This window comes from Cibotium barometz, chromosome 5 (genome assembly GCF_041138505.1).
Source record: "Cibotium barometz isolate CiBa-2024 chromosome 5, ASM4113850v1, whole genome shotgun sequence".
Lineage (NCBI taxonomy): Eukaryota > Viridiplantae > Streptophyta > Polypodiopsida > Cyatheales > Cibotiaceae > Cibotium > Cibotium barometz.
Genome location: NC_141050.1, coordinates 58090298 through 58105121, shown reverse-complemented (window position 1 = coordinate 58105121; position 14824 = coordinate 58090298).

Sequence of the window (14824 nt, the reverse complement as noted above, 5' to 3'; positions counted from 1 at the left end):
AAAACATTGTAGCGGTCCTCTTCTTAGGTTTAAGTTCATGTCCTTGCCCTTCCATTGTTTCGTGGTTTGAAACACAGGTACTGGCGTATTATTTTGTAGGACATAATACTCAAGCGTGACCTCCGCCATTTCCTCTTAGTGCTCTCCGCCGCTAAATTCTACTTCACGCACCATATCCGCTAAATTCTACTTCACGCACCATATCAACATCTTCTGATGGCTCTTTAATCAATACTTGATTTATTTTAGCATGGGGTGGTTGTGGTGGTAGAACTGGTGGTGGCAGAGGTGAAGCGTCTTGTACCCGGAACATGCCAATCTGTATGGAGGGTCTACAATTTGCAACCTATTTGATTTTCAGCTTGTGCCACAAAATGATGAAAACATGCAAATATATCAGATTTGGCCTTCAAGGGATACACCCATGCAAATTTGGAGTAGTAAAGGTTACAAAGTATAAATGCTTTCTAAAAGATGGCGTCCGCATATAGGACCACATACATCACTGTGCACAAGCTGTAATTTTTGGATAGCCCTTGTTGTTCCATCTTTTGGGAATGCATTTCTATGCATCTTACCCAATATGCACCCTTCACATAGATGTTTTGGTGGCAGCTCTACATGAGGCATATCCTGTACCATATTATGCCTTTGCAATAGCACCAAATTGCCATAATTCACATGCCCAAACCTAGCATGCCACAATTCTGCCTTGTGCATGGCAGGTGTAAGAGTGGTAACCACATGAGCATCATGCTCTTTCCTGTCAAACCTATCAAGCTGATATAAACCATGGTATAATGTGCCGATAGTGACCAATGCATAGCGACCTTCATGGTCTTTCAGTGTGCATCTGTCATCCTCAAAGTTGACGGCATATCCTCTTTTAGCAATAGAGGAGATAGACAACAAGTTCTTCTTAATCCCTGGCACATACAATACATCTAGAAGACATAAGTCTGCACCATCTGTTGTTGTGAGGATCACCTCACCAACACCCTGAACTGGATAAGAAGAATTGTTTGAACATGTTACATGCTTGCCTTTTGGGGCAGCCATAAGCTTCGTAAACAAATCCCTCTGTGAGGTGATGTGTTTAGAAGCACCACTGTCAAAATACCATGTGTCATGTGTTTCATTGACACTGAGAGACATATGCTCCGAAGATGCATCATAACTACAAGTGATGAAAGTCTACTCATCCTGCACAAGATTTACTGATGCATCATCTTTCCCTGCTCTGCAGGTGATAAAGAAGAATCTACAACCATGTGCCGCTTTCCTTTTTCTTATCCTTTTCAAGCCTCTTTCTGCACTCACTCAAATAATGACCTAGCTTGTGACATTTTTCCTTTTTCTTGGGCTTGCCTGCATCATTTTTAGCCTTTTGTGAAGGGGTTGTCCTCCCGAATCAGCCTTTGGTTGAAAACTATGTTTGGCTTTTCCCTTACCCTTGTCCTCTTGGGCAACAAAAGCCCCATCACCATGCATGCTCGAAGATTTGTTCTTTTGATTTTGCTCCTCCTGTAAGCAACAAACCTACCAACTCTTCAAACAAGATTGGTTCAGGGTTACCCGAGTGAGTAATGTGTGAAAATTCAAGTAGGTTTCTGGCAAAGATGATAGTGTTCTAGAAACCAACTCCTTTTAGAAAATGACATCATCAATGTTGAGCAGCTGCTCAACTCCTTTTAGAAAATGACATCATCAATGTTGAGCAGCTGCTCCCGAGAAGATCCTGGATCTTCGTGAGATGATCAGCCATATTATCACCTTCATTCATGTCCAAGTTCTTTGTAAGATTCCTCCTTAGCCTGAATATCAAATAAGCCTCTACTTCAATCCCTTGTTATCATTCTATGTTTCTGAATACAAGAAAATATCATTTTTCCTTGTTTTGCCTAGTGAGATAAAAATTTCTAGAGAGTGGTAAATCAAATTTGGGATATTTTTGGATAAATAAATTCTATAAATATCAAAAAATGTTTCCTTGAAACAGAAAATCAAAATAGATTTTCCAAGGTGCAATTGGAATTAATTAAAATTGATTTGGAAGACCTTAGCCTAAGGGTCCAGATTTTTGAAACATTTTTGATTATGGTCCAATTAAGTTCCTATGGACCAATAAGATTAATCCAAGTGTTGGGACAAGATAAATCCAAAGAATAAAAGAAAATACCCAAAAATGAGTAAATGCCCACATAGGATGAAGAGTTGACCAAGTACTAGGTTTATTAGTTTTAAAAATTATGAAGTATTAATAAAAAAATGAGATATTTTGGAGTAATCATTCATTTTTGACACATGTGTAAGGAAAAGGGAGACCTTCAAGGAGGCTCCTACTTCACATGCTTGGATGAGTTTAAAACTCAAAAATAATAGGATATTTTTATCTCTCCTCTCTTCTGGATCAAACCAAATCAAAAAGGGAGCCAAACTGGTCCAAATCTTGTCCAAATTCAGCCAAATTGAAGGTGGAAAATTCTAGAACTCAATTGGACTCAGCTAGTGGCCTCCCTCTCCTATAAATAGACCCTCATTCCTTTGTATTATTATCTGTGAACTAAACTATGCTGATATTACTCTAAACTAAGCTTAATTTCTATTATCCTCTAAAAAACCTCTACAAAATTGAAGAGATTGGAGCTTCTCTCTCTCTTGAATCTTCCTTGGTGACTCCTACAACATACCAAACCAATTGATTGGTTGGGGGCCTCTACTGTTATCAAAGAATCAAGTAAATTAGAAGGTAAAGTGTGGATTATTGTTTTTTTCTTATTAAAACTCCAAATGCTTCTCTTCTCAACCCCTCTCAAGCTTGAGAAGCTTTAATTTGAATGGATTTTGATTACTATTGAAGTTCTTTTATGAATTGTAATAAAGAAACACATAAATTTCCATTTATGCTTAATTTTAATGGTTTTTAAGCATTTCTCTCTCTCCCCCCAAAGAAAGGTCATTCCTATGACCTATTCTCAATTTAAACGAAGCTTCTCATGAAGCATTTCTCTAATCCAAAAGTAATTTCTATGCTTGTCTAATTGGAGGCCAAAATAATGGCTTTTTAATACTTTTATGATATTTATTTCATAGAGAAATTATGAATCAATCCATAATTGGATAATAAACCAATTACTGGTCATTCTAATCATATCAATAATATTAAACTTCATTCTTTCAATTAAATTGAGAATTATCAGTAATAGTAGCAGTGGAGCTATGGTAAAATTTTTGTAAAATAAACACATAAAACATTTTCATTCATAATATGAAAAGACGACTTCCTACCATATTCTAGGAATTATCATCCTAGATTAATTGAATGATTCTCATTGTAATCATGGAGAAATTGATTTTTATGTTTATGCATAATTAGTAAATTAAGAAAAAGAGGAATGTCTAGTAATTTCTTTTCATGTTAAAAGAGTAATCCCCATGACATTGGAAATCCATGTATTCCAATGATTTAGAGAAAAAAAATTGGAATGCTAAAATAATGTATATTTTATGAAAGATTTTAGTTAAATTTATCTTTTTGTATAGATAAACTTTTATGATGAAAGAGGAATTCCCACCATATTGGAATCCAATTAATTAAATGAAGAAAGTGTAATTCCTAGTGCAAAGGAATTAATGGAGATTTTTATTTAAAATTTAAGAGAACAATTTAGTTAAATTTATCTTTTTGCATAGATAAGTTTAAATGATAAAAGAGGACTTCACACTATATTGGAATTCAAATGTTTAGATGAGAAAAGTGGAATTTTTAGCTTAAAGAAATTAATGGTTATTTTTATATAATTTTAAGAAGAATTTTAATAGATTTAATTTATGGAAGAGGAATTCCAATGATAATTGGATTGCACTCATTGAAATGAGAAAAAGAAGGATTTCAAGTTTATTCAAAAAAATAGGTATTGATATTTTAGGTAAAAGATGAATTTCTATTATATTTGAGAAAAGATGGATTTGAATTAAATTCTAATATCAAAAGATGAATTTCCATCATAATTCTACCTAATGAATTAAGGTTGAGAATTTATGTGGGAAAAAGAATATCTTGGACATTTGAATTGGTAAAATCACTAAATGGATATTTACCCAAAAACTAGATGTTTAGTTGAAAGAAATCCTAGTAGAACTAAACTGAATGAATTTAGTTAGACTATGTGAGGCTGGACAGTAAACCTAATTGTCCTTCTCTCGAACTGAATCAGACAAAAACTTCGTGACCAATTCCAGTTACTAAATTCAAAGAATAGACTACCGAAACTAATCTAGTTTTCCTAACCAATCTCACCAAGAATCTAGTTGGATAAATGGATAAAATGACGGGTAGATTACCCTTATGAGAGATCAAGGATCCTCATTATGAAACTGGGAATTGTTGGAAAAAGGGTCTTTGGAACCGATCTTAAACTGGAATCTCACTTGCATTGGAAACTCTGTTTTTCATTCAAAGGACTGTTTTACGCCAGAATGTTGGAGGAAGCATTTGGCTTATGTTTTTCTAAGAGGAGGTTTGTTGGAACAGCTGGCGGGAGTCGTCAAGGGACGTCGCCCCCGGGGCAAAGCCTGTCGCTCGAGGTCTTGACCAGCCTCGGTACGGTTAAAATGGTGCGTTTCTGGTACGATGGGCGAGGACCAACGAAGCGGTCCCTGAGTGAAGTGCTAGGATGCCTAAGGAGGATCTTAGAGGGTTCTGACCAGGCGATGCACGGGCTCGCAGTTGCTAGGACACCCAGGCGTACGTCAAGGAAGATATTTGATGGGACAAAAAGGAAAGGTTTTTGGGAACAAAAATTTGATACTGGATCTCGTTGGTTGGCCAGCTGGTCTTCAACAACAGAGAGTTCAGAGGATGCATTTTTGTAATACAATGGACTTGGAATTTTGGAAATCGAAAATATTATGATTTTATTCAAGGATTGTCTTAAATCCAGTCGAATTTGTTTTAAATGGTAATTTCATATTGGGTGTGTACGTGGTATGCCTATTTTATTTTTGCATGAATCGGCTAGGGGGCCTAGGAACTCTTTTCCTCGGTACCCGGGCAAAAACCCAATCAAATCTTTATAAAGGAATCCCACCAATTCAGTGGGGTCGGGTGGTTGGCTAAGCCATGGGCCGTAGGCTGGATCGGAGGATTCCAAAAGAAACAAATAAATACGATTAGTTACGTTAATCAGTTTAAATCTTGAGAAGACCTTGTTCTGTGTGGGAAGGGATCATCGACTGTGCCTCAAAAATGAGAAAAAAAAACAGTGATTCCATGGACCAAGTGCAAGTCTCTTCTTGATATGACCATGTGACTTCAGGTTCGGTCAGATCAGTTTAATTTAGTCAAGACTTAACTCGTTAGAGTAATCTCCTAGCTAGAAGATTTTTCCCAATTGGTAGAATCGCTCGTGCCTTCAGGGCGAGGGGAGTCTTCTGGGCCTGGTCTCGGAGGGAGGGACCGTGCCCCGAGCTAGCCTCTCGTCCCGCACATCCGTGGCGCGGGCGAGGCCCCGAGTGTGCAGGACTCCCACCCCGCGCGGGAGGCCGACGCCGCTGGCACAGGAGCACCGGAGCGGGCGGGCGGGGACCTCACAACTGGTATGAGAGCGTTGTTGAAAGCTAATAAGGATAAACAAATTCTTATCAGAAATTGATAATAATAAACTCAGAAAAAGCATTTTTCATAATGTACTTTCATTCCCTAAGCTTATTTAATGAAGAATTTTTAATCAAAGAAATTGTTTTTATAGATGGAAGTTCCATACTTATCTGGTATTCCCGACCTCACCCAGTCACAAGACATGACTGCGTTCACCTTTGAATATTTCATCTCTTCCGCTTCAACTCAAACAAGCCCGAGCAAGACTCGCACGCCATTTCGAGGATTTATATTTTCATGACCCAGCGGAGAGACAACATCATAAGTGGTTTGCAGGAGGGCAGTATGTCCATGCCTCTTACGCGACCGGCATGCAATGCTAAGGCAGAACCTCTCATTGTTGGCAATGATTCTGTTAAAGTTGAAAATGGTGCATGGTGTCATTCTATATCATTTAACGCCTTGGAATTTAAGACTTTCATGCCAAGTCTACAGACTTCTTAGTTGCTTTATTCCTAAGGAGAAGATAATAGCTCCCTTGTCAATAAGTGAACGTTTGTATCAGGGCATGGCTATGGCCCAGTACCGTCGTCTTATGCGTCTCCCGAGGAGATTTTGAATTCTAGAGCCGAGCTGCTTTATGTACATATTACAACTTTTATATAAATAAAGAAATATTTTCTGGAGAAAAATTCCCTGTTGTATAAGTGATTGTATATGGACAAACTGACAAAGAAAAATCTGTTATCGGACATATGTCATAGATCTCCAATAAGATCACTGTCTTGTTTAAGAAATTATTTTTCGAACCTCTTAAGTCTTAGGATCTCGTGGATGATATCAAAATAAAAAATTAATAATATATAATTTTTGATAGAATCATGAGACGAGAAAACCATGGCCGTCAGCCAGACCCTCTCTCTAAAGATGATGAGCTTGACCCTGATGTTTGCAACAAGGCTCTTGTGGAAGCCATGGAAGAATATTTTGATGTCACAGGCTACAATGAGTGGAGCAAAATGGCTCTTGCCCAGGCTGAAAATAGTGGAAACAACCAGGGTGGCATGGAGGAACCACTGTGACACCAACCATCTAGACCGAAATACTCAGTCCTGGAATGACCTTAAAACCTATTTGAGAAAGAGATTTTGTCCCCCTGGATTTTTGGAAATCAAAATGAACGAATTCTTAGAGCTAAAGTAGGGGAGCAAAACCATCGAGGAATATCACCAGGCCTTTGCTCTTCTACTCAAATATTCACCACCTCTAGATGAAGAGCAACTCATGGCCAGGTTCATTCGGGGAATGAATGAACCCTTGGACACACTGGTCAAAAATGCCAAGCCAGTGTCCATGGCAGAAGCTGTCAGAATGGCGAAGGACTTTGCCAAAGCTTTCATCTCGTAAAAGTCCCGCCAAAGCTAGCTCCCTCATCTTTCAAGAGATTTCAGACACCGAGAAGTTCTTCCAACTTTTTTCCTCCAAAGAGACACCAAGGTTCTAACCAGAATGTGGAGATGAGAAGCTTCAGAAATGAAGGAAGAACTTTCCCCCAAAGTACATTCTCAAGAACTCCGGCTCTCTCCAGAATGCAAAGGGAAGACCTTCGAAGCGAGAACAAATGCTTTGGATGTCAGGGACTTGGGCACCAACTCAAGGATTGCCCATCTCCTTCTGTGGGCCAAGGAAGCTAGGGTCCTAGAGTTCCGAGACAGACTCCTTCATATCAGTCCAATCAGGGTCCCCAGCGCCAAAATCAGGGTAACCCCAGAAGAGTGCCAGCTCAGCCACTGCAGCCTCCATGCAAAGCAGTCTCCGAACTCCCTCCCAGAATTGGAATAACCAAAGAGAGAGAGTTCCACCTCAGACTGCAGCAACCAGAGCAGTCACCATAGCTGAGGAAGTGGAGGAAGAGAAAGGACAGATCTATGCAGCAATTGAGCATCAAGGGAATAACGGTCAATTCTATGCAGTACTCATTCTTTTATTTCCCTAGGATGTCTGCATAAATTAGTCCTAAATAAAAAATCAGGGAAACCTATGCAAGTGGAATTAGCTAGTGGGAAGATTCTTTTCACTCTGACCTTATTCAGTTTAGCTTAGATGGGAACGTAACAGAGTGTTAGTTCAGAGTCCTACCCCTGGGAATATATGATGGAATCCTTGGAATGGATTGGCTCCAAAAGAACCAGGCTGACATTCATTTGTCACAAAGGAATCCTTGGAATCCTTGGCTCCAAAAGAGCCAGGCTGACATTCATTTGTCTCACAAAGGAACCATCTCTTTCCTTGACCTTCACGGGAATAAAGTTCAAGGAATTGGAATTTTCGAATCCCCAGTGCTGCAATTAGTCAAGGCTTCCAAATTATTAAAGGGCTCAGAAAAAGGCAAGCTGTGTATGTCGTTAAAATGAATCCGGTAGACATAAAATGCAAGGCTAAAGAACCAGAGTGGTTAAGTGAGTATGTAGATGTATTTCTTGAAGAGCTGACTGAGATGCCTCCGTCTCGTGAAGTAGATCATGAGATTGAATTAACCCCCAACCCAGTAGCCCAGCGTGCATACAAAATGCCAGTCCTTGAAGCCATAGAACTTAAGGAACAGTTAAAACAACTGTTAGAGCAGGGATTCATCAGACCCAGTGTCTCACCTTGGGGTGCGCCTGTTCTCTTTTAAAAGAAGAAACATGGAACGTTAAGACTCTGTATTGACTATAGAGGTCTGAATCAATTAACAATTAAGAATAAGTATCCTATTCCTAGGATCGATGAACTTTTGGATCGGTTAAGTGGTACCCAAATGTTTACAAAGATAGATCTCCAATCCGGGTACTACCAGATTAGAATCAAGGAGCAGGACATCCCAAAGATAGCATTCAATACTCGCTATGGGCATTATGAGTTCACAGTCATGCCGTTTGGACTGACTAATGCCCTGGCGATATTTAATCGTCTTATGCAAGATATTCTCAGAGAATACTTGGGTGATTTTGTTCTTGTCTTCTTTAATGATATCTTAGTATACTCAAAGAATGCTGCAGATCATGAAGATCATGTGCGCATAGTCCTAGAAATCCTAAGGAAACACCAACTCTTTGCAAAGAAGAGCAAGTGTTCCTTCTCTGTTGACCAGGTGGAATACTTGGGATTCATAGTGTCAAAGGATGAGATTTCTCCTGACCTCGCAAAGATCCAAGCAGTAGTTGAATGGCCAGAACCCAAGTTAGTAAAGGAAGTCAGAGGATTCCTAGGGTTAACCGGATGGTATAGGATCTTTATACCTAGATATGCTCAGATAGCATCCCCTTTAACTAACCTTCTCAAGAAAAGTACACTTTTTCAGTGGACTGCGATGTGTCAGAGTGCCTTTGACAAGCTGAAGACAACCTTAGTAACCAACCTTGTCCTTAAATTGCTAGATTTTACCAAACCCTTTGAGGTAGTTATTACTGATGCTAGTGGATTTGCTTTAGGTGGTGCTCTAATGCACGAAGGTCATGCAGTGGCCTATGAATCTAGAAAACTCAGAACACATGAGAGGAATTATACCGTCCATGACTTGGAGTCACTCTCAGAAGTGTATGCTCTGAAGTTGTGGAGACATTATCTTTTGGGACAAAGATTCACCTTGATGACAGATCATCAAAGTCTGAAGTGGATCTTCACCCAAAGGGAACATGTGTCAAAAGAGATGGATGCAGACCCTGCAGGAGTTTGATTTTGAAATAAAGTATCGGTCGGGGAAAGAAAATGTGGTTGCAGATGCACTCATCAGCAGGAAAGCCTCCTTGCTTGCAAACACAATTACAGTGGTGTCAAATCCATTGATCAATGAAGCAAAGGAGAAAATCATGCAGGACAAATTCTTTGGCCCTATTGCTACCCTTCTGATGCAGGAAAGCAAGACTCCTGAGGAAATGAGTCAAGTTTTTGGTTACAAATTGGATGAAGGATGCATGTATTTTAATAATCGGCTATGCATCCCCAATGATGCGAGAATAAAGGGAAGAATTCTGAGAGAAGCCCATGATAGCCTGATAGCTGGACATCCAGGGTTTATAAAAACCTATATGTCTATGAAGAAAAGCTTCTTCTGGCCAGGACTCAAAAAGGATGTCCTTGATCATGTAAGAAAATGCTTGATGTGCCAAAGAGTCAAGGCAAAGAGAGTCAAGATGCCAGGGAAAGTGCAGCCTCTAGACATTCCATAGATGAAGTGGGAATGCATCAGTATGGACTTTGTCACTGGATTACCTTCAGTGCAATCAGGTTACAACTCCATTTTTGTGGTAGTTGACAGGCTAACCAGATTTTCCTATCTAATTCCAGTGAAAGAAACCTACTCTGTAGTGGATGTTGCCAGAGTTTTCCTTAAGGAGATTTTTAGATTGCATGGTTTACCCAGGATTATAGTAAGTGACAGAGATCCCAAATTCACATCGAAATTCTAGACTGCATTCTTTGAAGCAGTAGGAACTTTCTTGGATCTCAGCACAGCCTATCACCCCAAAACAGATGGCCAGACGGAAAGGGTGAATCAAGTAATTGAAGATATCCTTCGGTCATGTTGCAGCAGGGAATGCAAGAAGTGGTTAAGTCATTTACATCTGGTCAAATTTGCTTACAATGCTTCTTATCATTGGAGCATTGGGATGAGTCCTTTCAAAGCTTTGTATGGACAAGATTGCCTTTACACCGTTGACTTGGTCTGACCCATTGATCAGAGTCAAAATGTCCAGACAAATGCTTGATGACATGGACCAGCAGATGCAATCAATCCGTAAAGATATAAAGGCAGCCCAAGACAGGCAAAAGCAGTATGCAGATAAAAAGAGATCAGAGAGAGAGTTTAAAGAATCAGATATGGTCTTCATTCGAGTACGACCAAAAAGAAGTTCCTTATCCTCAGGGAAGTACAAGAAGCTCTCTCCCAGATACTGTGGGCCATATGCTATCATAAAGAAAGTGGGCGATCTAGCCTACAAACTTCTTCTGCCTCCCCATCTCAAGGTACATGATGTATTTCATGTCAGTTTGCTTAAGAAGTATGTACCTAGCCCGAATCACGTGCTTGATGTGATGAGCAATTGATCTCTCCAACTCAAGGCCAGATGGTACTCCAACCTGAGGAAATCCTTGACGTTCGGGAGAAGATTCTCAAGAGCAGAGTCCTCAAAGAATTCTCAGTAAAGTGGAAGTTCTTCCCTCTAGAAGATGCCACTTGGGAGAAAGAAGAAGAGTTGGCGAAGGATTACCCCCACTTTGCGAGATGAGGACATCTCACGTTTTTCAAGTAGGAGAGGATACAAGATTCCTCCTCAGCCTGAATATCAAATAAGCCTCTACTTCAATCCCTTGTAATCATTCTATAATTCTGAATACAAGAAAATATCATTTTTCCTTGTTTTGCTTAGTGAGATAAAAATTTCTAGAGAGTGGTGAATCAAAATTGGGATATTTTTGGATAAATAAATTCTACAAATATCAAAAAAATGTTTCCTTGAAACAAAAAATCCAAATAGATTTTTCAAGGTGTAATTAGAATTAATTAAAATTGATTCAAAAGACCTTAGCCTAAGGGTCCAGATTTTCGAAACGTTCTTGATTATGGGTCCAATTAAGGTTCCTATGGACCAATAAGATTAATCCAAATGTTGGGACAAGATAAATCCAAAGAATAAAAGAAAATACCCAAAAATGAGTAAATGCCCACATAAGATGAAGAGTTGACCAAGTGCTAGGTTTATTAGTTAAAAATTATGAAGTATTAATAAAAAATGAGATATTTTGGAGTAATCATTCATTTTTGACACATGTGTAAGGAAAAGGGAGACCTTCAAGGAGGCGCCTACTTCACATGCTAGGATGAGTTTAAAACTAAAAAATAATAGGATATTTTTATCTCTCCTCTCTCCTAGATCAAACCAAATAAAAAAGGGAGCCAAACTGGTCCAAATCTTGTCCAAACTCAGCCAAACTGAAGCTGGAAAATTCTAGAACTCAATTGGACTCAATTAGTGGCCTCTTTCCTATAAATAGACCCTCATTCCTTTGTATTATTATTTGTGAACTAAACTATGCCGGTATTACTCTAAACTAAGCTTAATTTCTATTATCCTCTAAAAAACCTCTACAAAATTAAAGAGATTGGAGCTTCTCTCTCTCTTCAATCTTCCTTGGTGACTCCTACAACATACCAAACCAATTGATTAGTTGGGGGCCTTTACTGTGATCAAAGAATCAAGTAAATTAGAAAAGGTAAAGTGTGGATTATTGTCTTTTTCTTATTAAAACTCCAAATGCTTCTCTTCTCAACCCCTCTCAAGCTTGAGAAGCTTTAATTTGAATGGATTTTGATTACTATTGAAGTTCTTTTATGAATTGTAATAAAGTAACACATAAATTTTCATTTATGCTTAATTTTAATGGTTTTTAAGCATTTCTCTCTTTCCCCCAAAGAAAGGTCATTCCTATGACCTATTCTCAATCCAAATGAAGCTTCTCATGAAGCATTTCTCTAATCCAAAAGTAATTTCTATGCTTTTTTGATTGGAGGCCAAAATAATGGCTTTTTAATGCTTTTATGATATTTATTTCATAGAGAAATTATGAATCAATCCGTAATTGGATAATGATCCAATTAGTGGTCATTCTAATCATATCAATAATATTAAACTTCATTCTTTCAATTAAATTGAGAATTATTAGTAATAGCAGAGCTATGGCAAAATTTCTATAAAATAAACGCATAAAACATTTTCATTCATAATATGAAAAGAGAACTTCCTACCATATTCTAGGAATTATCATCCTAGATTAATTGAATGATTCTCATTGTAATCATGGAGAAATTGATTTTTATGTTTATGCATAATTAGTAAATTAGGAAAAAGAGGAATTTCTAGTAATTTATTTTTATGTTAAAAGAGTACTCCACCATGACATTGAAAATCCATGTATTCCAAATATTTAGAGAAAAAAAATTGGAATGCTAAAATAATGTATATTTTATGAAAGATTTTAGTTAAATTTATCTTTTTGTATAGATAAATTTTTATGATGAAAGAGGAATTCCCACCATATTGGAATCCAATTAATTAAATGAAGAAAGTGTAATTAGTAGTGCAAAGGAATTAATGGAGATTTTTATTTAAAATTTAAGAGAACAATTTAGTTAAATTTATCTTTTTGCATAGATAAGTTTAAATGATAAAAGAGGAATTCCCACTATATTGGAATTCAAATGTTTAGATGAGAAAAGTGGAATTTTTAGCTTAAAGGAATTAATGGTTATTTTTATGTAATTTTAAGAAGAATTTTAATAGATTTAATTTATGAAAAAGAGGAATTCCCATGATAATTGGATTGCACTCATTGAAATGAGAAAAAGAAGGATTTCAAGTTTATTCAAAAAAATAGGTATTGATATTTTAGTTAAAAGATGAATTTCCATTATATTTGAGAAAAGATGGATTTGAATTAAATTCTAATATCAAATGATAAATTTCCATCATAATTCTACCTAATGAATTAAGGTTGAGAATTTATGTGGGAAAAAGAATATCTTGGACATTTGAATTGGTAAAGTCACTAAATGGATATTTATCCAAAAACTAGATGTTTAGTTGAAAGGAATCCTAGTAGAACTAAACTGAATGAATTTAGTTAGACTACGTGAGGTCGGACAGTAAACCTAATTGTCCTTTTCTCGAACTGAATCAGACAAAAACTTCGTGAATTCTAGTTACTAAATCCAAAGAATAGACTACCGGAACTAATCTAGTTTTTCCCTGAACAATCTCACACAAGAATCTAGTTGGATAAATGGATAAAATGACGGGTAGATTACCCTCATGAGAGATCAAGGATCCTACTGGGAATTATTGGAAAAAGGGTCTTTGGAACCGATCTCAAACTGGAATCTCACTTGCATTGGAAACTCTGTTTCTCATTCAAAGGACTATTTTACGTTAGAATGCTGGAGGAAGTATTTGGCTTATGTTTTTCTAAGAGGAGGTTCGTTGGAACAGCTGGCGGGGAGTCGTCAAGGGACGTCGCCCCTCAGCAAAGCCTATCGAGGTCTTGACCAGCCTCGGTACAGTTAAAATGGTACGCTTCCAGTAAGATGGGCGAGGACCGATGAAGTGGTCCCTGAGTGAAGTGCTAGGACACCTAAGGAGGATCCTAGAGGGTTCTGACCAGGTGATACATGGGCTCACGGTTGCTAGGACACCCAGGCATACGTCGAGGAAGATATCTGATGGACAAAAAGGAAAGGTTTTTGGGAACAAAAATTTGATACTGGATCTCGTTGGTTGGCCAGCTGGTCTTCAACAGAGAGTTCAGAGGATGCATTTTTGTAATACAATGGACTTGGAATTTTGGAAAATGATGATAAAAAATATTATGATTTTATTCAAGGATTGTCTTAAAGCCAGCCGAATTTGTTTTAAATGGTAATTTCATATTGGGTGTGTACGTGGTATGCCTATTTTATTTTTGCATGAATCGGCTAGGGGGCCTAGGAACTCTTTTCCTCGGTACCTGGGCAAAAACCCAATCAAATCTTTATAAAGGAATTCCACCAATTCAGTGGTTGGCGAGTGGTTGGCTAACCCATGGGCCGGATGGCTAGATCAGAGGATTCTTGAGAAACAACTAGATACGATTAGTTACGTTAATTAGTTCAAATCATGAGAAGACCTTGTTATGTGGGAAGGGATCATTAGCTGTGCCTCAGAAATGAGGAAAAAAGCGGTGATTCCATGGACTAAGTGCAATTCTCTTCTTGATCTGACCATGTGACTTTAGGTTCGGTCAGATCAGTTTAATTTAGTCAAGACTTGACTTGTTAGAGTAATCTCCTAGCTAGAAGATTTTTCCCAATTGGTGGAATCGCCCATGACTTCCAGGCGAGGGGAGTCTTCCGGGCCCGGGGACCGCCCCTCGGGTTAGCCTCTCGTCCCTCCCGGTCATCCGCGGGCAAGGCCCCGAGTGTGTAGGACCCCTGCCCCGCGCGGGAGGCCGACGCCGCTTCTGCCGTCGTTTGGCAAGAGCCCCGGAGCGGGCGGGGACCTCGCATTCTCAAGTTCTTTCTTGAGAAACATAACCGTAGCCTCATTCTTTGCCTGATACATGGTTTCAAGTACATCCCAAGCTCACCCTATGAGGTCCTACAAGACCAAATATGTGGTATAATTGATCGCTTTACTGACAAAGCAATAA